Source organism: Polypterus senegalus, chromosome 3 (assembly GCF_016835505.1).
Source record: "Polypterus senegalus isolate Bchr_013 chromosome 3, ASM1683550v1, whole genome shotgun sequence".
Classification (NCBI taxonomy): Eukaryota; Metazoa; Chordata; class Cladistia; order Polypteriformes; family Polypteridae; genus Polypterus; species Polypterus senegalus.
The window spans coordinates 289,335,610-289,348,336 of NC_053156.1; the positions used below are offsets into that span (position 1 = coordinate 289,335,610).

The following is a 12,727-nucleotide window of genomic DNA, read 5'->3' on the forward strand; positions in this document are numbered from 1 at the left end:
GGTACCGCGGACCAATTCAGACTTTGCACGTCATTGCTTGAGTCGCCTATGATTGGTTCACGCGCATGAACGTCAGCGTAACGTTGTTAAGGACGCCATAACGCTATACCCATTTCACCCAGGAACTCCAGGAAAATATTTTTTAAATCAAAACAGTCTTTTTTCCCGTAATAGTTAAACATGCTCATGTAAAATGTTTAAAATGTAGGTGTCAAGAAAACGTATGAAATCAGCATTTTGATTTTTATATATGGTTAACGCGCGCGAACCTGTTGCGCAGTTTGTAGACGTCATTATTTAGTTACCACGGAGACGGAATTTACGCCGTTCTCCTGCAATGTTTATTCGGATATAAAATTGAAATTAGTACGTAATGTGGTGTAAACGAAAGGCAGACAAACGGCTGATGCAATTTCCTTTGTGAGTGGCGGAGACTGTTGTACGCGAATGTTTTAACAGTTCAGCACAACCTGTCGGTGTATTTGTAGCAGTTTTCTGGGAACAAGAAGCCGAACGCGTTTTCTTATCGGTATTTGATCTTCTTTTTTATTGTTGATAGTTGTAGTATTATTGTTGATGCCAGATTTTTTTCTGAAAACTTCAGTATGATTTTTCTTTTTGTTTTGAAAACTATGTATGGTTCTGTATGGCATTTTGAATGAAATGTAAAGAAATGAACCAAGTTTATATGAAATCAACGGAAAACAAAATGTAATCCCGATTGTGGTATTTGAATTAAATGTACAAAAGATATCATGAATTATATAAAAGCAGTAAAAAACATGTTAAAGTAATTCTGATAGTGGTAGTTTCCAAAGTACTGTACAGTAGTTATTTTTTGACTATTTGTAGCCATTTTAATTTAGTATATAAGTATACAGCATGCTTTAATTTAAGGATTATTCAGAATAATACTTATGTTTAATATACTTTGTCACATATAGTATATTCATCCAATATCTGTATTCTGAAAGAAACAATTCTCAAATATATTTTATTTATGGCAAACCCAACCATTTTTGAATGGAGAATATTGAAATTATGTGGAGGTAAATCATTTTAGAAGAAAAAATGGCCAAAATGGGACTCAGCAGAGAAAAACTTTAACCAAAGTAGATGGATGTTTGAGTAGTTCAGATCTTATGAACAAAAAATACTGTACTGATCTCTAAAGTTATTAGAGTCGCAATGATGAGCTGGGAACCTGGAAAATACCAACACATACAACCTTGTGAATATATGGTACAAGGGACTCTATTTATTAAGAATTTCAAAAACAAATGACATCACTTTTCTTCATAGTCACCTTTGTTTGCAATTCAATTTTCCCAGTGTCTTCCCAGCTGTTTATTGCCTAATTACTACACCTCCTGTTTTCACCGTTTCCAACGAAAATATAAAAGTGAGGAAACATTTTGAACGTCCCTCAACTTTGGAAATGAAATAAACAAAGAAAGATGTTTTTTTTTGCCATAAAAATAAAATTTCTTAAAGATAAGTCATACAAAAACGTATTGCCACCACTCAAAAACATATTTCATTGTGTTATTTTGCAAATGAATTGTGTTATTTCGTATTTCACCCGCTGCAGTCAATGTGTGTTGTGCAATTATGTACTCTGGTTATCTAGTGACAGTTAAACGACAGAGAGGTTAAGCATGCGCATAGCCTTCAATCAAGTGCCCAAGATTTGAGCATATGTTATCGGCATACACTGTAATTTTAATTCTGCGTCTGCTGAGGGGTAAATTAAATCTGCTCCTTTTAAGGGTTACAGGGAGGCAGTCATCACCTCCGCAGCACTGGGTGTAAGGCAAGAAGTGAACATGGTGCACAGCATGCCCGGGCTCAATTGCACAGCCTTTCATAGCAGAGTATGCTACTTGCAGTCTAGTGATAAAAACCTAGAAATAAAGTATTGTTTAGTTTTAATCCACTTATTTGCTATAGATATTTTTAAATCGTGAATCTTCTGGGGCATGGAAAAAGGGTATGGATATTATTTACTGCTTTGCCCTTGCACAGCACATGTATTTTTTTAGCTGAAAGTATTACTGACATATTTCCAGTTTTCAGTGTTTAAACAGGTATTTATCCACAGTTAAACAAACTCACTGATACTAGTCATTTCACAAGTGCACCAATGGGACGTGTATACCACAAGCAGTCCCTGGCATTGTGAATTGTGAGGCAGTAATGTTGGCTCTACACTACCAGTATGCCTATATGTTAAAACACCTGTACTAAAGTTGGTAAAGTTTCACCGAATTAAAACTACAGCACACCCCCAAAATTTGCCGGGGTTATGTTCCTAGAGCACCTGGAAATTGTGAATGTGGTTAAAAAAATGCCTATTTTTATAGTTTAAACACTAAATATGCCCCCAAAACACTTTCATTTAATTTCAAACTCATCTTAATACCATCCATCCATTTTCCAACCCGCCATATCCTAACTACAGGGTCACGGGGGTCTGCTGGAACCAATCCCAGCTAACACAGGGTGCAAGGCAGGAAACAAACCCTGGGCAGGGCGCAAGCCCACCGCAGGGCACACACACACACACACACTCACACCAAGCACACACTAGGGACAATTTAGAATCGCCAATGCACCTAGCCTGCATGTCTTTGGTCAGCTTAATAATTACCTAAAAATAAAGAATATAAAGGTAAACCTGTATACTGTACTGCTATGTCTCCTGCAGTGCTAGAATGTAAAATACCGACGTTACCGCTATATGTACTGTAATTCATGCAAGCGAGTTTTCATTGCCAGAAGCCTTAGAAGGTGCAGGGCGTTTCGGTGGCATCTTGGGGCTTTAACCCTTAAACTGCCACATACTTGGGGGTTAATGCATCCCTGGACGCCAAATACTTTTTTGCTGCACTTTAAGTAAACGTCACAATTCACAAAGAAAAAGTGAAATTTTAATGGAACACATTTTTTTTCATGCAAAGAGCATCACAATTACTGCAACACTGATCATTTTACACACTGCTAATGAACTGTAAAAACTTTTTAAAAACTACTGGAACAATATGTATAAGGTGCAACTGATGCCATGCTATTGGGCATGTGCCAAGTGATCTCACTTGGATTACTGTAATGCCTGGTTTTCTTGTTTAAAAGGAAGACAGAAAGTTTGAATTCAGGTAGTAATAGTCACTGATCACGGTGCCAGAATGTGTCAATGTGTTGCATGTTGATTAGCATATGAAAGTAAGTGCTCTGTGTAACTATGAAGTTTTAAAATCTTCAAACACTGAATTGGTTTTACTTTAAAATCTGATGAGAGACTGCTTGCTAAAAACAAAATCTTGAGCTCATTTTATAAATACGTTGGTGGTCTGCAGGACAGACACAGTGGCGGTTCTGAAATCATAAGTTATTTTCATAATGTATTTAGTTTAAATTGCAGAATACAGAAGACTGCAATGGATGATGCAAAGGAAATCAAAAGATTTTATTATGTTCTCCAGACAGTTAAACAATATAAATCCATCCATCCATTATCTAACCCGCTGAATCCGAATACAGGGTCACGGGGGTCTGCTGGAGCCAATCCCAGCCAACACAGGGCACAAGGCAGGAACCAATCCTGGGCAGGGTGCCAACCCACCGCAGGACACACACAAACACACCCACACACCAAGCACACACTAGGGCCAATTTAGAATCGCCAATCCACCTAACCCGCATGTCTTTGGATTGTGGGAGGAAAACGGAGCGCCCGGAGGAAACCCACGCAGACACGGGGAGAACATGCAAACTCCACGCAGGGAGGACCCGGGAAGCGAACTCAGGTCTCCTAACTGCGAGGCAGCAGCGCTACCACTGCGCCACCGTGCCGCCTAACAATATAAATATACCTTAAATAAACAGATAGAAGTCAACACTGAACAGTGTGAATATCTTAGATTTTTTTATACTAATATGGGACAATATGTTTGTGTAAGATAATTGTACATGAATAAAAATGATTTTTGCTTTTTATGTCTTTTATATAATGTTGATAATTCCTCTTATTTTTGTACTCAGTATATTCATAATACCAAGATACAAGAAGGTGGGGCTTGAGCTGCAGTACCTTTGATTTCATTTAATCTTGTCTGACTAATGCAAATCATCAACACTTTTTTCTTGCTTTTTTCACAATTGAATTAACCTTGTCAGTGGAGATAGATTTTCTGGACTTCATGAGCATAAGATTGATCTACAGAATGTGTTTTCCTTATAATGTCTACAAGTAGAATTTCTTGACCAGTGAGTCAAAGTCAATCAGGGACATGTTCATTTATACTAAGAAATATTATACAGTATATCACCTTAGATACAGTATGTGTTGAACAGGCAAAGATGTCTGCTGGCTAAAGCAGTGGATTTTAAAGCATTATCACCGCTGACTTACACTGTGACATTAGGAAGTGTATTGATCTGCTTATGTGGCAGCTGTAAAAACCAACAAGCCAAAATCAACCAGAAGTGTACCATTTATTTTGGTATGGCAATTTCTTCACCAGAATACTGATTCAAAGCGCTGTAACAGATTTGCTGATAAAATGTAAATTATACATTCCTCCATCAATTTTACATAATACTTAACATACACAAATAAAATGCAGATTGGTTTAGATAGGTATAGATATATGCAAACTGTTGTATTATAATACTGGTACAAGTGCTGCATGTGTGAAAGTTGCATGTTCTTCCTGTGTCTGTGTGGGTTTTGATCCAGGTACTCCAATTTTCTGCCTAGATCCCCAAAGCTGTGCATGATAGGCAGATTGGCAACAACTGTGTGGACCCAGTTAAAGTGAGCATGTCCTTAAATTAACCGAAAACATGTCCATTCCTGAAAGGATCTGCTCAAGTCCATAGTCACAGAAGGATGATTTAGTTATCTGTTAACCCGACCAAAAGTTATGCAAAAAGAAAACCAAAGGGCCCACAGAAAATCCACAAAAATAAGAGGAGGACATGCAGACTCCATATATACATGGCCAGTATGCACACTTTGGACCCTAACAGGCTGATGCACTAGCCCCTGTACCAGTCTTTTTTTAGTATACAATTCCTTTAATAATAGTATCTGTCAAACAGCCAGTGTGGCTCTGGAGCTTTAAATTGCAACGTTACAGGTTCAGTCCCCATTCATTATATGGCTCTGAGAAAGTCACATGTCTTGCCTGTGATTTAACTATTAAATGTCTAAACAATAGTAATCTATCCTGCTTTGGAAAACTGCCTTAGTAAAAAGCAACTTCAATGAAAAAGGTGTGGCCTCTGAGTCTGATAATCTGTTTTCTTGATACCAGTATTTATATTAATATTCTAAATAAATGATCATTATTCTAAGGAACAGGACCCAGGATCCCTTAAAAAACATCATTAAAAAATACAATAAAAGATTTAGAATCTGTGCCATCTGAAACCACCCAACAGAAATTTTGATTGTAATCAGTTTAGAAATAAGAATTAAAAAAAGTAAATATAGCAATGAAAACACTGGGCCCAACAAAAACTAGCGTAATTATCATAATGTTTATACCATTCAATGATAGCATCACTTTCCTGGAGGATGTAAGCCTCCCTGTCACGAGGGACTGGCTTGTTTATCAACTCAAAATTAACTGCTCTTCACCCCAGGCATCCATCATAAGAAAATATATCCAGTCATGGTGACCACAGGAACGATGGAGGTGTGGCCATGACTAGAGATCATGCACGATCTTCCTAAACCCAGAGACAGTGGTGGCATCATTAGTTGTCTAATATGCAACAGTATTTTGTGCATACCAGAAATCACTTAGTTACTTGCTTGAATTTACTTAAACTGGCGCTTTGTTTAGTGCTGCTGGGATAGATTCTGTCCTTCCGTGATCCAGAGTGTTAATTAGGTTTGAAAAGGTTACATTGCGTTATTCTGGTCTCCAACAGACATTTCCTAAATCCACTTACTGCAGTTTAGGGATGCTGCTTCAGTGACACAAAGGCACAAAGCAGGGGTCAGTCCATCACAGGGAACATTCATATTGGGCCAACTTGGAATTCCCATTTTCTCTAACCTGCATGTTTTCGGAATCTGGAACTAGGAGAACTCAAAGAAAAATGCATGTTGACGTACAGTATGGAGAACATGCACTCTCCACACAGTAAAATGAATCAGTCACTGATTTAAACTCAAGACCTTGTATAACATTCACCTGACCATTATGCTTTCCCATGACAATGCATCTTTTTTAATCAAGGTCACCTTAGCAATTGATTCATTATTAATACATTGGTATTGTTAATTCTCACTTAGAAAAGTTTATTTTTGTCACAATTGACTTAATAATTAAATTTATATGGCACTTTAATAGCCTACTCAAAGGGCTTTACATAGACAGGGGGAACCTGTATGCTCACCACACATTAAATGGTGAAGGGGTGAGTGAGACAATTAGCTAGTAAGGGACAAGGGATGACTAGGGAGCCAGAATAACCTGATAGACAGTGTATCCAGAAAATCAGGAAGCACCCTACTCCTTTTCTTTTACGAAGGATTCTGAGGGATCTTTGTGACCACAGAGGGTGAGGACCTCGATTTTACTTCTCACCCGAAGGATGGCACTATTTGTAGAGCACATTGCCCCCATCACTGCAGTGGGATCCACACACAGACCACAGGGGTAAGCACCTCTTGCTGGCCTTGCCAACACCTCTTCCAGCAGCAACCCAAGTACTGGTCAAGGCCTAACATGCTTAGCTTTTAGGCGGAGTGCCTATTCTGAAGTGCAAATGGTATGGCTGCAGGAAATATTTTATTCCGTTGTAAGCTTGCTGTACTTTGCAACCATGTGATGGTGTGCTCGGGGAAGGGCGCTGTATAAATCAAGCAATTTCATTGACTTTATTGGTGCTATTCAATTTACAGTGCTCGTAAAAAGTATTCACTCCCTTGGAAGTTTTCACATTTTATTGTGATACAACATTGAATGCTAATGGATTTAATTTGGCATTTTTTACACTGGTCAGCAGAAAGAGACTCTTTAATGTCAAAAGGAAAACATCCCTTCAAAGTGATTTAAATTACCGTAATTACAAATATGACATAACAAATGATTGATGGTATAAGTATTCACTCCCTTCAAGTCAGTATTTAGTAAATTAACCTTTGGCAACCATGATAGCCTTGAGTCTATTAGGTATTTCTCTCTCTGTGGAGCTTTGCCAGGTTACCGGGTGATTGCAAGTGAACTGCCATTGTCAAGTCCAGCCACTAATTCTAAATCATCAGACCATAGAAGCTTCTTCCAGCTGACTTCATAGTCTCCCAGATTTAATATGTGTTTTGACACTTAATTCATCCATCCATCCATCCATTATCCAACCCGCTATATCCTAACTACAGGGTCACGGGGGTCTGCCGGAGCCAATCCCAGCCAACACAGGGCGCAAGGCAGGAAACAAACCCCGGGCAGGGTGCCAGCCCACCGCAGTACACTTAATTCCTTAATAGAATTACAGAGATTTTGGGGGTATTTTATTTACTTATTTTTTTAAATGCGGCAAACGATTGTCATCTTATTATTTTTATTACATTTTTGTTTGGTTGGCACATGCTGCAGCCATACTTTTTATTGCTTTCAACAATTTTTATAATGTTTTCACAGAATTTTAATAAGCAATAAATATTACTAGCCAACCCGCGACGTACCATACGCCGCATAATCAGGCCGGTTTTTTAATGATTTTTAAGCACAGGGAGAAAATTAACATTTGAAAAATCGGTAATGTAATAAATCAGCAAGAAAAGCAACATTGTAACAATGCACGGAACAAACCAACACACAAAAAAACTGGCGGACCGCCGATTGCTCATGTGCCCACCTCCAACTCGTCACTCGAGTCGTTGTCGTCTTTGCACAGTCCAGATGCACCTGTGACTCACGTAGACTTTCCGTGTTCCTGCAGGAGCATCTAAGAAGACGCATGTTTGTCGCGGCTGCGAATTGCTGTATGTAGCGTGTAAAAACAGTTTGCTATGGTGCACGCGGTCGTGCGTCGTAACCGAAAACTCGGTTTTTAAAGACTGCTTACTTCATTGTGTTTTAACCTCAGTTGTAAAGAGGATTGTTTTAAGGATCCCATGGGATACACCTCGCAAACCGTTTTACATGCTGCATATGACGATTCACCTCCAGCGTAGCTCCTTCCAGCGTGCGCCATAGGTGTCTTACTTGTCGGCGGCTTAGTCAATCCACGCCCCTTCCGGCGTGCTTTCCATGGGTGTCTTGCCTTAGTGAATTATATATATAGATATTATGACAAACAGCACCAGAACGACTAAAAATAAATTTTTAGACTTGGCTAAAGATAAAAAGAGCAGTGGCACTGACATGGGGCATCATAAAGACCCATTCCCCCCCCAGGAGGCTCCAGAAATAGCTGAATGGGTTTTGGGAGTTACAAGTTTATCACATTATGTTTATTGGAAATTTTGAGTTGATTTCCTTTACTTGATATTGTTGCTATAAGTTAGAATGTATACAGTTGGGCGTGATTGCTCTGTAAGAATAGCTGGAAAATCGACACAATCATAAGACATTTGGAAGATAACAATTTTACCTGTTACTACAAATTAATGGAAATGTTGCTTATATCAAGTAACTGAACAACGCCTACCGTTAAAATGAATGGTTCTAAAACAGCACTTTACTGGGTTGTGGTTTCATTCCGTGAAAGGTTCTTTGCATATGTGATTCAATTTTTTTCTTGGTTGGCTACTGAAGAGTTTCTCTTAACAAAACAGAAATGTTTAATGTCTAGTAGGTGACCTAACAAGATACAACAGATCAAGAAAACCTGCACTTATCCTGTGTTACTGCAAGAGTCCCTTAAAATCACAAACTCATTAGTGTTTCACAAGTCTGTCATCATTCATTCATGGTTATTTATGGAACCTGTTACGGATATAAATATTTGCTTCTGAAATCTTAATGGGGATTGTTCTTTTGCAAAACAAAAATGGTTCCCTTATGGCATAGCCCTGAAGGAGCACCCTGGCACTTTTATCGTTGCGCGTGTACAGTTGGATTCGGCGGATCTGGCGAAGGGACGTGTGATCTGCGTGACAGTGGAGTCTGAGGTGACTGTCGCTCAGTATCACGCAGTCCCATCCTGTGCAGCCCACACTTCGCTCCACTTTCTTCTTCAGTAAAATTCTGTTTGCCCTTCTCACTAATGGAGCAGTTTGCACTCCATTAGCAGACAGATGAGTGTCATTGTCTACCGGGCAACTCCGCTCGTCCCCACAGTTTCTGCTGAAATGCAAACACACCCTGCTCGATCGAAGTCTGCGCCGCGAGAGTTTCGATCTTCTTTGCAATTGTATTGTAATGGCTTTTATCTTTAAACCTAGAGACGGAGATCACAATGAACTCCGGATCAAAGAGCCGGGGGAGTAATTAGAGAGAAACGCCCGTCTCCTCCCGTGGGAAAAGCGCTCACACCAGTAAAGGCGGTGACAGCGAGGGATACCAGCGACAGGCGCTATAAAGAGCGAGATAACCGGCCGTGAATGCGGCGAGCAGCGTCTTCCGTAATTTGCAGTCAGTCGATTAAATTTACATACACGTATTTTATCCAAAGCCTCCTCCTTCGAGTTATACGCTTATCATGAGAATCAACGGCGTGAGCTTCAATGTGATAACGAAATTACGTTATCATTGCATAAGTAGAGAAACATTCATAATGGCTAACACGGTATAACACACTAGTACTACAGATTAACTAAATGTAAAATGCAGAAAAATGGTTAATAATCACTAAAGGTTTAGTGCTTCTTTATACCTGAGATGCCGTTTTTTGGTTCTTAAATCACTAGGTAAGTGGAATCGGAGAAGATTAGAACGGACGCCCCTAATTTGAGATAAAACTTTTATTTCATAGAGTGCCTTTATATGGCGCTTTATAGGCAGTACTAACTTTGTTTAATGTGTATACATTTAAATCACTAAGTCGATTGACTTTTCCTGGATTTCGTTTGTAAAACAAATGAAAAGGGAGAAGACTAGTGGAATTGATCAACCAGCGATTGTTCGTATAGCGTCTTTCATATTGCGTTTAATACATTACATCGGTCTCTGGATTTCTGCAAGGCAGGTTAAAAGACTTTCTTATGGTTCACAAACCTCACGCCTTAGTAAATCTTTAAAAATAAAGGTTCTTCGTGGGATACTATTGGAGAACAATCCACATGAATGTTCCAGAAAGAACCTGTTATTTAGATCTGTCACAGGCTCTATTAAAATAAATAAATAAAATGAAATGAAATGAATAGATGATAACATATTGGTGAAATCCCAACGGCTTCACGACTTTAAAATGACTCTTGCCACATTGTATCCTAACTGTATAACCAATGATACATTAAACGTGTCTGTTTTGCCCACAAATCTACAGGTTAGGTGAACTGGTGTGAATTGGTCCCAGTGTGTGTTATATGTGTGAGTGTGCTGGACTGTGACTGTTCCTGCTTTGCCCCTGATGTTTGCTGCATATATAGGCTCCAGCTTCCCTGTGACTATGCTGAGGATAAGTGGATTTGAAAATAGATGGGTGGAGGTAGGGTGGCACTGTGGCGCAGTAGTAAAACACCTGCGTCACAGTAAGGAAAGCATTTGATAAGGTGCCACATAAGAGGTTGGACATCAAACTAAAAGAAGTTGGAGTTCAGGGTGATGTTCGTAGATGGGTGCAGAATTGGCTCAGACACAGGAAGGCAAGGGGTGATGGGAGATGAACCAAATCCGAATTGGCTGATGTTAAGAGTGGTGTACCACAGGGGTCAGTGCTGTGGCCGCTGCTATTTTTAATAAATATAAACGATTTAAACAGCAATTTCAGTAACAAGCTGGTTAAGTTTGCAGATGATACCAAAATAGGTAGATTAGCAGATAATTTGGAATCCGTTATATCATTACAGAAGGACTTGGACAGCAGGCAGGCTTGGGCAGATGAAGTTTAATGTCAGTAAATGTAACGTTTTACACGCAGGAAGTAAAAATGTGAAGTCTGAATACACAACGGGAGGTCTGAAAAGTCTGCCTTATGAGAACGATATAGTAGTCGTAGTGGACTTGACACCATCAACTGCCAGTCAGTGTTGAGAAGCCATTAAGAAGGCTAACAGAATGTCAGGTTATATAGCGCCTTGATGTGTGGAGTACAAGTCACAGGAGGTTCTGCTCAGTCTTTATAACACACTGCTGAGGCCTCATCTGGAGTACTGGGTGCAGTTTTGGTCTCCAGGCTACAAAAAGGACATAACAGCACAAGAAAAGGTCCAGAGAAGAGCAACAGGGCTGATTAGAGGACTACAGGATATGAGTTATGAGGAAAGATTAAAAGAGCTGAGCCTTTACAGTTTAAGCAAAAAGGAGCTTAAGAGGAGACCTGACTGAAGTGTTTAAAATTATGAAGGGAATTAGTCCAGTGGATCAAGACGGTGACTTTAAAATGAGGTCAACAAGAACAAGGGGACACAGTTGGAAGTTTGTTAAGGGGAAATTTCACACAAACATTAGGAAGTTTTTCTTTACACAGAGAACCATAGACACTTGGAATAAGCGACCAAGTAGTGTAGCGGACAGTAAGACTTCAGGGACCTTCAAAACTCGATTTGATGGGTTTTTTTTAGAAGAATTAGGTGGATGGGACTGGCAAGCTTTGTTGGCCTGGCTGAATGGCCTGTTCTTATCTAGAGTGTTCTAATGTTCTAATGAGATCAGGGTCCATGCCCCAGGTTCTCCCTCTGTCTGCATGGTTTTCCTCCAGTTGCTCTGATTTCCCCCTAATGTACAAAGACATGTAGGTTGGATGAATTAGTGACACTAAATGGGCTCCAGTGTGCGTTGGCCCTCCATCCAGGGTTTGTTCCTGCCTTGCACCTTATGCTATCTGGGATAGGCACCAGCTGCCCATGAACCACCGGGACTCTGGTCTGTATGGAGCAGATTAGAAAATGGCGACAGCATGCACTCCTTAAAATAACGGTTCTTTAATGACATTTTATGAGTTCATTACTGGGTTGTGTGGATCCTTATAGAATGATGGCTTGACGAAGCACCATTTAATTCTTTGTATAATATGAAGAAAAAACCTGAAATCTTTCATGTTTGGTAAACTACCTAGCAGGACACTAGCAGATTAAGGAAACCTGCTTGTGTTACTGTATACAAGGGTCCTTTTAAAATCACAGGCCACTGGTATTTCACAAATCTGTTACCATCTATTCATGATTATTTTACTATATGGATCTTGTTTTGGATTTTTATAAATAAAGGATCTTTCTGGAACCGTCACGTGGATTAGTCTTTTTGGGAACTAAAAATGGTTCCTCTATGGCATCTCTCTGAAGAACCACTCTGGTGCCTTTAGTTTCAAGAGTGATAAATGTATGGATGGATTGTGAATTTCCCCTTGGGATTAATAAAGTATCTATCTATCTATCTATTATATAGTGCCTTTCATATCTATCTATCTATCTATCTATTATTAGGTCGTCTTCACAGCCCAAAGAGCCAATTCCATATGCACAGAACCCCTCCTAGAATAAAATGCTGTTAAACCAGCAGTGCCATTAAATAATTATTATTTTTCGAGTTTACTGCCTTCAGTGTCAATAAAGGAAAAACAAACTCTTAGGACGGGGTGTTCCGTGTATAGATAGTAGAGAAGC

The 12,727-nt window shown here is 39.4% G+C and overlaps 1 protein-coding gene across 1 annotated transcript in view; it reads left to right on the forward strand.

Annotated features, from left to right (window-relative positions):
* Positions 1-459: 459 nt before the first annotated feature.
* The window catches only part of LOC120526284 (ras association domain-containing protein 8-like), a 39,234-nt gene continuing 26,966 nt past the window's right edge, over positions 460-12,727 (forward strand). The window contains exon 1 of the mRNA XM_039749397.1: positions 460-529. The gene's annotated coding sequence lies outside the window, so the exon portion shown is untranslated. The remainder of the gene's footprint in view (positions 530-12,727) is intronic.